Source organism: Rutidosis leptorrhynchoides, chromosome 4 (assembly GCF_046630445.1).
Source record: "Rutidosis leptorrhynchoides isolate AG116_Rl617_1_P2 chromosome 4, CSIRO_AGI_Rlap_v1, whole genome shotgun sequence".
Classification (NCBI taxonomy): domain Eukaryota; kingdom Viridiplantae; phylum Streptophyta; class Magnoliopsida; order Asterales; family Asteraceae; genus Rutidosis; species Rutidosis leptorrhynchoides.
In genome coordinates this window covers 625668405-625683020 of record NC_092336.1, presented here as the reverse complement: position 1 = coordinate 625683020, position 14616 = coordinate 625668405, and the positions used below count along the sequence as shown (strand labels likewise).

The 14616-nt window shown below is 40.1% G+C and overlaps 1 pseudogene; it reads left to right on the top strand.

Annotated features, from left to right (window-relative positions):
• The first annotated feature begins 1467 nt into the window (after nt 1-1467).
• Nucleotides 1468-14330, top strand: LOC139843085 (putative UPF0481 protein At3g02645; annotated as a pseudogene).
• Nucleotides 14331-14616: the final 286 nt, after the last annotated feature.

The window sequence follows — 14616 nt, the reverse complement described above, 5'->3', positions numbered from 1 at the left end:
TCTCGTATTACGTTTAATAAAATAAGAAAAAATAACAAACAACACAGTTAACCCATTCAAAATTAACATAATTCAACTAATAAAAAAAAAGAGGACACATTAATAAATAAAAGAAGTTGAAGACAAAATATCTTGGGTAAAAATCCATGACGGAACCGTTATTGTCGTACGAACTTATATATTTCTCGTTAAAATATCTCGTATTACGTTTAATAAAATAAAAAAAAATAAACAAAAAACTCAGTTAACCCATTCAAAATTAACATAATTCAACTAATAAAAAAAAGGACACATATTAAGAGAAAAAACAAAAAAGAAAAACAAAAAAAAATAAAAAAATTTGACCAATCATATTTATTCACGTGGTCCAATTAAATTAGAGATACATTACGCTAATTATTAATATATATACTAATAATGATTCAAAAAGGTAAGATAAGTTAAACGAATTGTCAATAAAAGTAATATGAGTTTTGCTTATTTTTGAAAACGTGTTTCGATTTTTGCCTAAAAAGAATTATAATTTGGAAAATGGGCAATTAAGATAATATTGTCAAATTCATTAAGGATCGTTAGTCAAATTTCGTTAAGTACTCACATGTGTTTGACATGTAAGAGGCAAAATTACACGTTTGGTCCCAGAACCATATAAGAAAATAAAAAATAATAATAATTAATATAAAAGTAATAATAAATTAATTAATTAATTAAAAATTAAAAATAAATAAAATAATAATAACAAATTAAAAAATTATTATTTAAATTTGTTACATTTTTTTTTTTTTGAATTTTCTATTTTAACTACAAAAAATCTAAAAAATAAAATTATTTAATTATTTTTTTAATTTTAATTATTTATTATTATTCATTATCTTTTATAAGGTTTAGAACCAACCGTGTATTTTTCTCCCTCAAATGCCAAGCACAGCATTTAACGAATTTTGACTAACGGTCGTCAAAAAATTTGACAATATTACCTCAATTGCACATATATTCAAATTATAATCCTTTCCGAGCAAAATTTGAAACACGCAATCTTTTTCAAGCATTAGCAAAACCCTTATAACCTTTACTGAAAATCGTGTAATTTATGTTACCTTTTCGAACCATTTGGCTTATATTTTATCATGTTATACAATATACAATGTATACAATACTATAATGTTATGTATTACATACAATACAATACTATAATGTTATATAATGTTATGTATTACATACAATACCATACTATTCATCACACAACTTTCAGTATACAAGAATTAAATATAGAAGCAACCCATGTTAAACGGGCGAGGATAAATTAATACCTAGTTGCGAACGAATTTTTAATCTTTTATTACACAAGTATTCCAAGATCCAATTAAAACTAGTATATTATGTATATAAACACATCAGATTCATAATTTGTGCATCCAAGATAGAACCAATCACTTCACTATAACATTTTTAAAATCATATCATCAAATGGCATCCATTGACCCATCCTTGATCCCAGCCCCTGAAGGCCAAAAATGGGTACATGAAATTAGCAAAATCTTCAATCATCAGCTGGAAATCAACGTTGAAATCCCTGGTGTCAGCATGTTTCAAGTGCCCGAAACCATAACCGCAAAGAAACCAGAAGCCTATCAATCACAAAAAGTCGGGCTGGGCCCGAACCATCACTTTCGGCCATTGCCTTACAAGAAAATGGAGCAGAAAAACTTGCAGCCGTGCAAAAGTTCCTACAAATTAAGGAAATCAAAGATTATAAAACGGTTGTGTTTGATAAAGTTCGAAAACTTGTACCGATCGTTCGTTTATGCTATGACATGTTCCTACAAGATGATGATGACACTTTGGCTTGGATTTTAGCCATTGATGGTCTCTTCTTGCTTAATCATTTTCACACTTATGATAGTGGAATGAAGGAAGATATGAAAATGTACCTTTATATTTTAAAGGAAAAAGCATATTATTATAGAGATCTAATGATTAGTTTACTTGGAGATGATACGGATCTTCAAAATTCGGAGGATCCAGAAATCATGTACTCGTATGAGTTTCTGCCTCCGTCTCTTCATAAAAAAGAAATTGAAGTGACGTCAGAGACTCGACGTGTATTAGAAAAGGATTTAGCTCTTGAACATCATAAGATCGATCGACCGAAAGTTGGTACTAAAAGAAGATTGTTAGTACAAGATATCATGATGGTAGAGAACCAAATTCCGTTCTTAGTCTTGAAGGAAATCGGAGAGGCTTTATGCCCATCAGGGGCACAGGGGATGGTGCAGAGGCAGGGGCATTTTCACCTTCTGTGTTTCGAACTTTTTGTAAGATACACTCGCCACTTGTATTATGTCAACGCTCAAAAACTCCATCAACTGTAGACCATCTGCTCCATTATATGTATCTTTCAATACTAAACAACGTTGTCGAAAAACCTGAAAAAGTCATCGTTGAAGAACCTCAGTTACCGAAACCATCGGAGCACAGATTTACTGAACGGACGTTGGAGGAGAGAATTATCAATCCTATAAAATTCTCGTCGAAAGTTCCTAAGGAAGAAATTATTGAAGTATATGAGAAAACTATCTCAATTTTAGAAACTTTCTCCCAATCTAAAATTATCATCCCTTCGGCTTCCAAACTCGTAAACGCAAAAGCTGGATTCGAATTCTACAGCCTACCGAAACACGAAGGCATACTAAATATAAAAAAGCATCGGAACGATATTTACCTGCCTTGTCTACTTTAAACGATGACTCAGAGGTCATACTGAGAAATTTGGTGGTGTACGAATCATTAACCGTCAACTCGGATAACTTTCCACTTGCTGAATACATGGGCTTAATGTGTGCACTTATTACGAGTGTGGATGATGTCAAGTACCTTAAAAAACAAAACATCCTTAAAGGCGAATTAGGTGATAGTGAAGTTGCCAAGATGTTCATTGAGATGAGCACTATAAACCCGTCCATGAAAACGAAAGAGAAGACCAAGTTGCAGATTATTATTGATGATGTTAACAAGGTTTACAATAGTCGATTAGAGATGAAGATGCAGATTATTATTGATGATGTTAACAAGGTTTACAATAGTCGATTAGAGATGAAGATATATAATGATACCGCAACCCGCAGGCGCACCGCAAATGTATGCGGACAATCACTATTGTGCGTATGCGTGTTCTTGTGTGCGGTATGCGGCGTGCGAATGCCTTTGTTCCCGGTACGGCGGTTGCTTAGCTGTCAAGTAAATATCTTTTCCATAATTATATCCGTGATTCGGGGGAGTCAGTTATGGATGAGATTATCATGATCTGGGACGGTTCTAGAATTAGGGTTTGCCTATAAATACAAACCCTAATCATCGTTTACCAGACACAACACATTACGTAACCATCACATACGATACACATTACGTAAAACAGCATCATTCAGCATCTTTTCAAGGTTAACAGGTTAGTCTTTTGTAAGCTAGTACCTACGACCTTATTTGGGGCCTCTTGATCGACGACCGTTATCGGAGGTGGACTTAACCACTTGGCCACCCCGCCGACATCATCATGTCGGTCAGGGTTATTCACGGTAGCCGGACCGGAGAGCCACGTTCTAAGATCCTTAAACCCCTCTTTACGTATTGAGCAGGCATATTAAACCCCACGGTTAAAATATGCATGATCAAGTGGTGCTTTCATTGAGAGTCGAATTAATTCAAGACTGTTTAATTGCTTTTTCTTTTAAGGTTTTGAATTGTATGACTCGTTATTTACAAAATTTTTGATTTTTTTCTTTAACAGTATCATGGCTTCCGAGGAATCATCGGAACATACCCAAACAGATATTCAAAACGCACCGTCTGGTAGTCAACAGACACCGGTTATGACTACGGAGGCGGCTATTCAGGCGGGATACATGATGTACCCTCCACCTATATCCGGCGAACCCTTTCAGAGGTACAAGCCGATATATTCAGACGGGGTTACACCGCCAAGAGCAAACTCACCAGTCACAACCACGCGGCTGGACTTTTCGTCAGTGGACCCAAGGGTCATCTTTGCAGGCACTAGCAGTGGAACAACGGGGCCGCATGTGGTTTGCTGCGGTCAGACATTACTTAATAATTGGGGATTTGGTGTCATCCCAGATGCAAACTCTCATTGGGCCCCGATAACAGCGCAGCAGCAAAGCACAGCGCATACAGTTGGGCTTTTAAGTGTGTATCCTCAAGTTTCGCAGATATCTGCGCCACAGGTTTCGCTTCCTTTACAGCCACCTGTGTACTCTGCGTCTTCAAGTTATCCCTCTTTTCCAATGCAGCAGCCTTGGTTATATCCGCAGACGCAGGGTCAACCTTGGAAAAATGTTCAAGGGCAGGCAAATCTTGCAAGTCAATTCATGCAGGCCGCACCTCCTGATATGGTTCACTTATTTTCACAACCTGACTTTGTTCAGGACATGATGAAGCGTTTCTTTGCAAACTTGAAAGGGGATCCTGTTAAACCACCCTTCGAGTTACCGACTACCTTTGACAAGTTTCCTCCGCATATATCCGCATACCCGTTTCCATCAGCACCAAAGATACCTAGCACGTTGGGTACTTACAATGGCCTGACCGATCCAGATGATTTTTTACAACGCTTCGAAGGCGTAATGCGCACTCAAGGCTGGGTGGATCCGGTTGCGTGTCAGATATTTCCTATGACACTACAGGGTATTGCTCGTGAGTGGTTTAATAAGTTGCCGGCGGGTAGTATTGCCGGGTTTATGGATCTGCGTACAAAGTTTTTGTTGCAATATCAGAATCAGAGACCACGCAAGCGCACTCACATTGAATGCCATGACATCGTGCAGAAGTCCAAGGAATCTTTGGGCGAATTTCTCACAAGGTATACTAATGAGTGCCTGCGTATACCAGATCTCAAACCAGAGCAACAGATTTCCGGACTCATACATGGTATAAACTCAGAACGTCATCCAACACTGGTAAGGCGTCTGCGCCATACAGTCCCAACAACTTATGCTGAGGCGCTTAATGAATGCCACGACTATATGCGGAGTGGCGAAGATAATGACATCCCAACAGCTAGCTCACGCAACGAGAGGAAGGACGATGATGATCGTTCGCGCGATCAAAATCGTGGTAACAACTCTCGCGGAAGGTATCCTAGCGGTGGTCCTATCAGGAATGATAAAGGGAAATCAAGTGGCAATTATCGAAACAATAATCAGCGCGGCATCAATAATCAGAACTATGCGCTACTCAAAAGTTTGTCCAAAACGCCCAAGGAAATTTTGGCAACGGAGCCAGTATGCGCGACCTTCGCGGTTCCAACTCCGCTTACAGAATTTGGCAAGCGGGACAAAACAAAGTATTGTGAATTTCATGACGATTATGGTCACGACACCAATCGGTGTAAAAACTTGATGGAACGGGTTCTGGAAGCGCTTCGCGTGGGCAAATTGGATCATCTAAAACCACCTAAAAAGGACAAGGGAAAGGCCGCAGAAGAGGCTTCGAAGTCTAAGACTTTCGCGTGGCAGAAAGTTGACAAATCGAAAAATGCCGACTTAACCATTAACATGGTTGACGCAGAGAAAATCAGCCAGCGGAGGAAGTACAACGATCACCAGGATTGGGAGCTTCTCCCGATCACTTTCCCTCCTGTAATGTCAATTGATTCTGTTAATGAGCCCATTATCATCAAGTGTCGCATCCTCGATTGCGGAATCCAGGTTAAGCGCATGCATGTTGACACTGGCAGCGGTGTCAATATTATGTATGAGCATTGTTATCGTTTCCTTCCGGCAGAAGTCAAAGCGTAGTTACGCCAGCCTGATATTACGCTATCAGGGTTTTCTGGAGAAAACTCGTGGCCGCTAGGCCGAATAGAGTTAATGATAGAGCTTGCGGATGACAGGAACCCGCAGATGATCAGGCGTGAATTGGTCGATTTTTATGTGGTTCGTTCAACTTCACGATATAACGCACTGCTAGGGAGAAAATTCATACGGCGTTTTAACATTATCCCATCGGTAGTGCATGGTTTGATTAAGTTTCCCACACTAGGAGGCGTTGCCACAGTTGCGTCACATCAAGCAACCGAGCTGTGTGGCTCTGTTGCGTCTGTGAGCGCTCCTAGCGTAGGAGAGCAACTTGCAAACTGTGCAGTAATAGCAAACCTCTTGCATCCGGATAAGCGAATTAAAATCGGTGCAGGCTTGTCAGCCGAAACGAAGGGCAAGTTGCATGGAATACTGTCAGCTAACGCAGATATTTTCGCATGGGGCGAGTCAGACATGACAGGGGTTCCGCGGGATATTACAGAACATAAGTTAAACGTTAATCCATCATTGACACCCGTTAGGCAAAAGAAGCGGCATATGGCCCTAGACCGCAGTGATTGGTTGTGCGCAGAGGTGGACAACCTTGTCAAAGCAAACATTCTGCGGGAAGTGCGTTATCAGACATGGGTTGCAAATCCTGTGTTGGTAAAAAAGGCTGACGGTAACTGGCGAATGTGCGTTGATTTCAAAGACATTAATAAGGCATGTCCTAAGGACAACTACCCTCTCCCGGAGATAGACTGGAAGGTGGAATCACTGTCGGGATTTAGGTACAAGTGTTTTTTGGACGCATACAAGGGTTATCACCAAATCTTAATGGCTGCGGAAGATGAGGACAAGACCGCTTTTCATACGCCGCAGGGTATTTATTGTTACACGAAGATGCCTTTCGGTTTAAAGAATGCTGGCGCGACCTATCAGCGTGTAATTGACGCAACATTCAAGCACCAAATCGGTAGAAATCTTGAAGCGTACGTCGATGACTTGGTAATTAAAAGTAACACCGAAGAAGACATGCTCGCGGACATCCTGGAAACGTTTGCATCTCTGCGCAGGATCAACATGAAGCTTAACCCGCTTAAATGTAGTTTTGGGGAAGAGGAAGGCAAGTTTTTAGGTCATGTGGTGACAGCGCGGGGTATCAAGGCCAATCCCAAAAAGATTGAAGCCATTGATAATTTGCCATCTCCGAAGACAAAGAAAGATGTGCAGAGTCTAACGGGGAAGCTTGCGGCTATCACCCGGTTTCTGTCGAAAGCCGCAGAACGACAGTTACCATTCTTCAATACTTTGAAAAATTGTTTGAAGAAAAAAGACTTCGTATGGACTCAGGAAGCAGAATCAGCCTTTCAGGAGATGAAAAAGGTGCTTGCAGAATTACCAACACTTACTGCGCCAGTATCAGGAGAAACGCTAACGCTGTACCTCGCGGCATCGAAGGAAGCTGTCAGCTCAGTTCTCATCGCGGATCGCAGAAAGGTAATCCATTAATTTACATGTTTTATTTATATCGCAGAAATTTAACGACTGAGGTTTTTCTCAGACGCAAATGCCGGTCTACTTCGTAAGCAAGACGCTGACATCAAGCGAAGTAAACTACTCACCAATAGAAAAGCTTGTATATGCGCTGGTCCATACGGCGCGGCGTTTGCGCCGATATTTTCAAGCACATCCAATCGTGGTCCTAACTGATCAACCAATCAAACAGGTTGGTAAGTGCCTACTTTGCGGCAATGACCGGGGTTACCGCATTGACTAACGCAATCATTTTTCTTTCAGGTGTTATATAAGCCTGAGATTTCTGGCCGAATGGCTAAGTGGGCAGTTGAATTAGGTGAACATGAAATAAATTTTTCTTCGCGCAGTGCGGTTAAAGGTCAAATACTTGCTGATTACCTAGCAGAATTACCTGCGGATGTCGAGGCATCAGCAGAACATCAGGATCCACCTGCACCAACTTTGTCACCATGGGAATTGTACACCGATGGTGCGTGCAGCGCATCTGGTGCAGGTGCGGGTGTAATTTTAACAGGCCCGGATGGCGAAGAGCATACATACGCACTGCGGTTTAATTTTGCTGTTACAAACAACGAAGCAGAGTATGAGGCTCTGTTAGCAGGTATGCGCATTGCGCATAAGTTAAATGTTAAAATTTTGCACGCTTATGTGGATTCAAAGCTAGTATGCAGTCAAGTCAGCGGAGATTTCGAAGCGCATGACATAGCCATGCAACAATATCTATCGCTTGTTCACAACCTCGCCGACCAGTTTGAAGTTTTTCAAATCTCCCACGTAATGCGGGGGCAAAATAAGAAAGCGGATGCGCTAAGCAAGCTGGCTGCCTTGGCTTTTGATCATATGGGGAAGAAAGTTCTAATAGAAGAACTCAATGCGAAATCCATTGTTATGATGCCTTTAGTGGCACCAGTTGAGGAATCAAGCTCAACATGGATGACGCCCATCGTGGCTTTTCTGCGGGATGGCACTTCTCCTGCAGATTCCGCTGCCGCAAAGAAAGTCCGCGTTAAGGCACCGCTGTATGCCCTTGAGGGTAACGTCCTATATCGAAAGAATTATTTGGGACCGCACTTAAGGTACATTGGCCCGAAAGAGGCGGAGGAAGTTGTACGCGAGGTGCATGAGGGTGCATGCGCACTCCATTCGGGGCACAGGTCAATTGTGTCAAAAATAATGCGGCTAGGGTATTATTGGCCCACCATGTATGCGGATACTGCGCGCATAGTTAAGCAATGTGAATCATGCCAAATACATGCACCTATTAGCAGAGCACCTGCGCATCCAATGATAACAGTCTCCTCACCGTGGCCATTCTGCAAATGGGCAATCGACATAGTCGGACCATTCCCAAAAGGCCGAGGTAATTTTATCATTTATTTTCTAAACATGTTACTCACATCAGTACCTTACGCACATTCTGCACACGCAGGAAACATCAAATTTTTGATTGTTGCAATTGACTATTTCACAAAGTGGGTTGAAGCGAGACCGCTGGCAGCAATCTCAGTAAAAAGGGTGCGAAATTTTGTATGGGAAGACATCGTCTGTCGATTTGGTATACCAAACGAAATTGTTAGCGATAACGGTACGCAGTTCGCGGGTGACCCTTTTCGCAGCTGGTGCGCGGAGCTTAATATTAAGCAAACTTTTACATCTGTTGCGCATCCGCAGGCAAATGGCCAGTGCGAAGTCACCAACCGGGATATAGTAGCTGGAATCAAATCTATGTTGGGTCATGGTCGCGTTGGTTGGGTGGATGAACTACCGAAGGTTTTATGGGCGCATAGAACAACACCCAAAGCAAGCACTGGTGAGACCCCGTTCAGTTTGGTCTATGGATCAGAAGCTGTTGTACCCGCAGAAATTGGGGTACCAACGTTCCGCATACAAAATTTTGATGAGCAAAATAACTCTGAAGCTTTGCGGGAAAATCTTAATTTGCTGGAAGAGCGCAGACTCTCTGCGGCTGTCAACGAAGCAAATAACAAGCAAAAAATTGCAAAGTACTATAATCAGCGTGTGCGTTCGCGCTCTTACAAGTGCGGTGACTTGGTTTGGCGTCAGAACGACGCAAGTCATGCGGAGGATACTGGGAAACTGGGCCCCCGTTGGGAAGGTTCATACAGGGTAGCGAAGGCAAACAATACCGGGGCGTACCATCTCGAGACATTAGATGGAAAACCTGTGAAACGCACTTGGCATGCGACGTTATTGAAAAAATGTTATATGTAGCTAGGTGGACCTGATCACTCCAGTTTATTGTAGCACATTATGTTTTCTATGTATTTTCCGTCCGTTTGGATGTGTCGCGGTTGTAATTGTGATTAATGCCAATTAAATATTTACTCGCGCATACTTTTGTTGTCTAAATTTTTTTTGTATGCGGTTCCTGCCTACTTAAGGGGTGTCCTCTAGCCCCCGTGCGACAGAAGCCTGTTTGGTTACAAGGCTAGACGCTAACGGCAGGCAACGGGAATTGGTTTTCCCCTAGCCAAGCGCCACGCAGACTAGATGGCTGCAAAGTCGACTTAAAAAATTACAAGCATTGATTTGCTTGTGCGTAATTACTCTCGCATTGGTTTGCTTGAGGAACTCAAAGCATAAAAACATTGGCTTGTTTTTAGTTGCGTTGCTTACCATACAGCTATAGTGCACCTCTAGTACATGACAAAGCGATAACGCAGTAGCTTTCGAGTCTAAATTATTAAAGGGTAATTGTTAAAGTATTGGTTTATTTTACGCAGTAATACCCGCATACGCATGAGTTTTGGTTAACTATGCGCATGGGCATGCGGTTCACCTTTTGTTTTGATTCGCGATATATAAACAAATAAACACACTACGCATGCATATCAGGAATGTATATACATCAAATTAAGTTTACATAAGAGGTAATTGTTTGTAACGCCTGCCCAACACGGGACTTAGGGCTGCAAAAATACTAATACCTGCCTAAGCATAGGACTTACGGCGCAATCCAACACAAACTAATAATCCTCCTTTAAAAACCCATCGATTGACATGTTCGGGTCCGCAGCGAATGCGTTGATTAGGGGGATAGGGATGGACTTGATGGCTTCTTCCGCCTCCATTAACGCTGCAGCCGTTCCCTCTTTTAGCTTCTTTTGAACGATGTCGGGGAACGGAGGTGTTAGACCCAAAGCTTGGATTACCTCCTGCACAGCCTTGTTGATTTCATGGTCCCTGACCGCATCAACGTAGGCATTGAACTTGTCGGACACAGGCTCTGAGTCCATCACCTTTTGCGCAATGGTAGGGAGTGCGGTGCGCAGCTTCGCTAGATCCGCCTCTGCCAGCTCGCGGTTGGTTACCGCGTCATCCCTTTCCCTCCTCACTTTCTCAAGCTCCGACCGCAAACGTTCTGCATCCCCCTTCGCCTGCTCAACCGCACCAACCAGCTCACGGCTCTTTTTTCTTTCCTCAATCAGCGCAGTTTTGGTTTCATTCTCGGTCGACTCAACCGCCTTACGCGCCTCCTCAGCAGCATCCCTATCCTTCTTGACCTGATCTACACCCGCCTGCAGTAGTCCTAGCTCTACCTCTTTGCGCAAAGCTAGCTGGTATATGCTGGAAGAGCAGCGGGCCTGATCCGCAAACATGCCGAAAAATACAAGGCCGTTTTGAATGAAGGCATTGTGCGCCTGGTTAAACGGTAGAGCGGCCAGTTGCTCTCGGAATTCGGCCGAAAAGATTTGCTGCAGGAACGCAGACTGCTCTGCGACATTTTCTGCGGAAGACTGTGTGAGTTGGCTGAGGTTGGCAAGGCGGAAGCTACCTTGCGGAGGAGTTGGTGTGGAATCGGAATCCACGTGTATTGTCTTATCCTTCGATGTGGCGGTAGCTTGGAGATCTGGGTTGACCCGCGTGGTGGACGGCTTCGTCTCCTCCACATGCTCTGCATGTCGGTAAATAGTTATAACGTGAACTTTAGTGTGCGGTAAAGGCGCAAGGAATGAAAGCTTACCTGTAGTGGGGGGAAGTAGTTCTGCGGAGCGTGGCTCGATTGGAACAAAGTTATCGTTCCGCATGTCCTCCCTTTGTTTGGGAGTCATCTTCTTCTTTTTCTGCTGAGCCGCAGAGGTCTCAGCTGCTTTGCGTTTGTTGCCAGATGCCACAGGCGATTGCTCCACGTTTTCGCTAGCGTTCTCCTGCTCTAGCTGTACGTTCACATCTTGCTTGCGGAAGGAGATTCCCGCAATCTCTTCCGCAGTCAGCACCTTCTTCATCCTCATTTCTGCAAAGATACGCGCATGCGTTAGATAATATACATACAAAAATAGTTTAGTACGCGATTATACTATTCCTACCCTTTCCATCCGGTCCGACTATGGCTGGGCGCACATCCTCCCATGGCCAGTGTGCGGATATCTTCCCTAGCCGCAGCATTACGTTCCCATATGATCGATGCACTAGCTGTGCGTTTGCACACTCCGCTAATAGTTTCCTTTCATCCTCATCCAGGGCGAGGGTCTTGCTTACATCCTTCTCCACCTTCTCGAACCATATCTGAAATGCCCCGTCCTAATCCATCCGGACGAGGTCCATATCGATTATAAACGATTCACAACAGTTGATTACATCGCGAGGTACTTGACCTCTATATGATACATTTTACAAACTTTGCATTCGTTTTTAAAAGACAAACTTTCATTTACATTGACAGTTGACAGACATGCATACCATTTCATAATATATCCAAATATAATTGGCTTAATAATAATCTTGATGAACTCAACGACTCGAATGCAATGTCTTTTGAAAATATGTCATGAATGACTCCAAGTAATATCTTTTAAATGATCAAATGCACAGCGGAAGATTTCTTTCGTACCTGAGAATAAACATGCTATCAAGTGTCAACCAAAAGGTTGGTGAGTTCATTAGTTTAGCATAAATAATCATTTCATAATTTTAATAGACCACAAGATTTCATATTTCCATTTCTCATAAACATACGTCGCATGCATAGAGACAAAATATCATTCATATGGATTGTACACCTGGTAACCGACATTCACAATATGCATATAAGAATATCCCCATCATTCCGGGATCCTCCTTCGGACATGATATAAATTTCGAAGTACTAAAGCATCCGGTACTTTGGATGGGGCTTGTTGGGCCCGATAGATCTATCTTTAGAGTTCGCGTCAATTAGGGTGTCTGTTCCCAAATTCTTAGATTACCAGACTTAATAAAAAGGGGCATATTCAGTTTCGATCATTCAACCATAGAACGTAATTTCGATTACTTGTGTCTATTTCGTAAAACAGTTATAAAAGTTGCGCATGTATTCTCAGCCCAAAAATATATGTTGCGAAAGCATTTGAAAAGGGATTAATGAAACTCACGCATATAAATATTGTAAAACAGTTAATAAAGCATTTGCATGTATTCTCAGCCCAAAAATGTAATGATGTAAAAAGGGAGCAAATGAAACTCACACATATAAATATTGTAAAATAGTTAATAAAGCATTTGCATGTATTCTCAGCCCAAAAATGTATATAAAAAGGGAATAATGAAACTCACCTAATGTATTTTGTAGTAAAAATATATATGACGACATTGAACAACTAGATAATGCAGGGCTGGCCTCAGATTCACGAACCTATATCATTCATATATATTAATACATATACTTGTAATCGAACAACTATGTATATTATTAGTAATATAAGTTTCACTGTCAATAACTTATATGTTTCATTATAATTATTTTATTTATTTTAATAAATAAGATATTAATATAGTTTACTTTCGTGTATTAAATATATTGTTATATGTATATCATTTGTTAGTTAATCTAATGAAAATATTAGGATATGGGCTATAATACTATTAGATTTAGTATTAATAATATCTAAGATGATAAGTTCAATAATACTCATAATGTTAATGATAATGATACTACTTATTTTTTAATAAAATTATATTGTAAAATAATGATACTCATAACGTTAATAATAATGATACCTCTAGTATTAATGATAACGGTAATAATAATGATATTTTTGCGTTATTTTTGTTGTAACAATATTTATAATGATCATATTCATAATAATTACACTTATATCAATGATAAAATAATAATACTATAATACTTAAGGATATTACATAATAATAACTAAAATGATACTAACATTAAAATTAATGAAAAATAATAATAACTCATATTATTTTAATAGTAGTAATAATCTTAATCATGGTAATAATAATAATCATACTTAAATGGTAAATTTAATACTAATAAGTGTATTAATAATACTTATAAGAATAATAATACTTATAATGGTTATAATACATATAATTATAGTAATAATAATAATAATAATAATAATTACAATACTAATAATAATTATAATACTTAGTAATAATAACAATAATCAATATCAATATTAACAATAATAATAATAACAAAAATAATAATAATAATAATAATAATAATAATAATAATAATAAAAATAAAAATAGTAACTACCTTTGAAAAGCCATTAAAAAGAAAACTGCCAAAAGCCGGACTCGAACCCGAGACCTCTCGGTTACACACACAAGCTCCTAACCATACCGCTGCCTTTGTTTTTCTGTTATTTCTCCTAACCCAGATCTATTTAATCCGTATTATTTTGATGCTACCTCTTCTTCTTTATTGAACCCAAAATCCCAAATCATTTCCATCATCATCTTTAACAATTATCTTATCATTATGATCATTATCATAAAACGTATCATTGTCATAAACTCATCAACTTAATCATCATCCATGTACTCGTCAATGTTAAAAAAATAAAAGGCTGCAGAAAAGAAAAAAAAATAGGTTTTCGATCGATGGGGCTGTGATTTCAGGCAGAAACAGCAACAAATTCAGCTGCAACTGCAGTAGCTTGGTTTCACAATGATGGCTTATCATCTTCGTTAATTGCCCAGGAACGAGAAGGAAAGAAAGAAAATATGCAGTAGTCAATAACGAATAGCATGATGGTTTGTCATACTGCCCATGTTAAGCCCAAAATGTTTAAGAGTCCAATTAGGAGTTTTAAAGGACCCAAGATTTAAAATAACTCACGACCCAAAATAGAAGATTTAATGGGTTTGAGTTTTACATAGGATTCGATAATTATCAGGAAGCAAAAGTAAAGGAAAAGGTGTCCACAAAAGAATTTGGAAGACAAATGGTGGGGTTTTATTGATTATAGATTGTCGGCCAGACTAGAGAAAATCACGCCACTTTAGCCTTAAAGGTTAA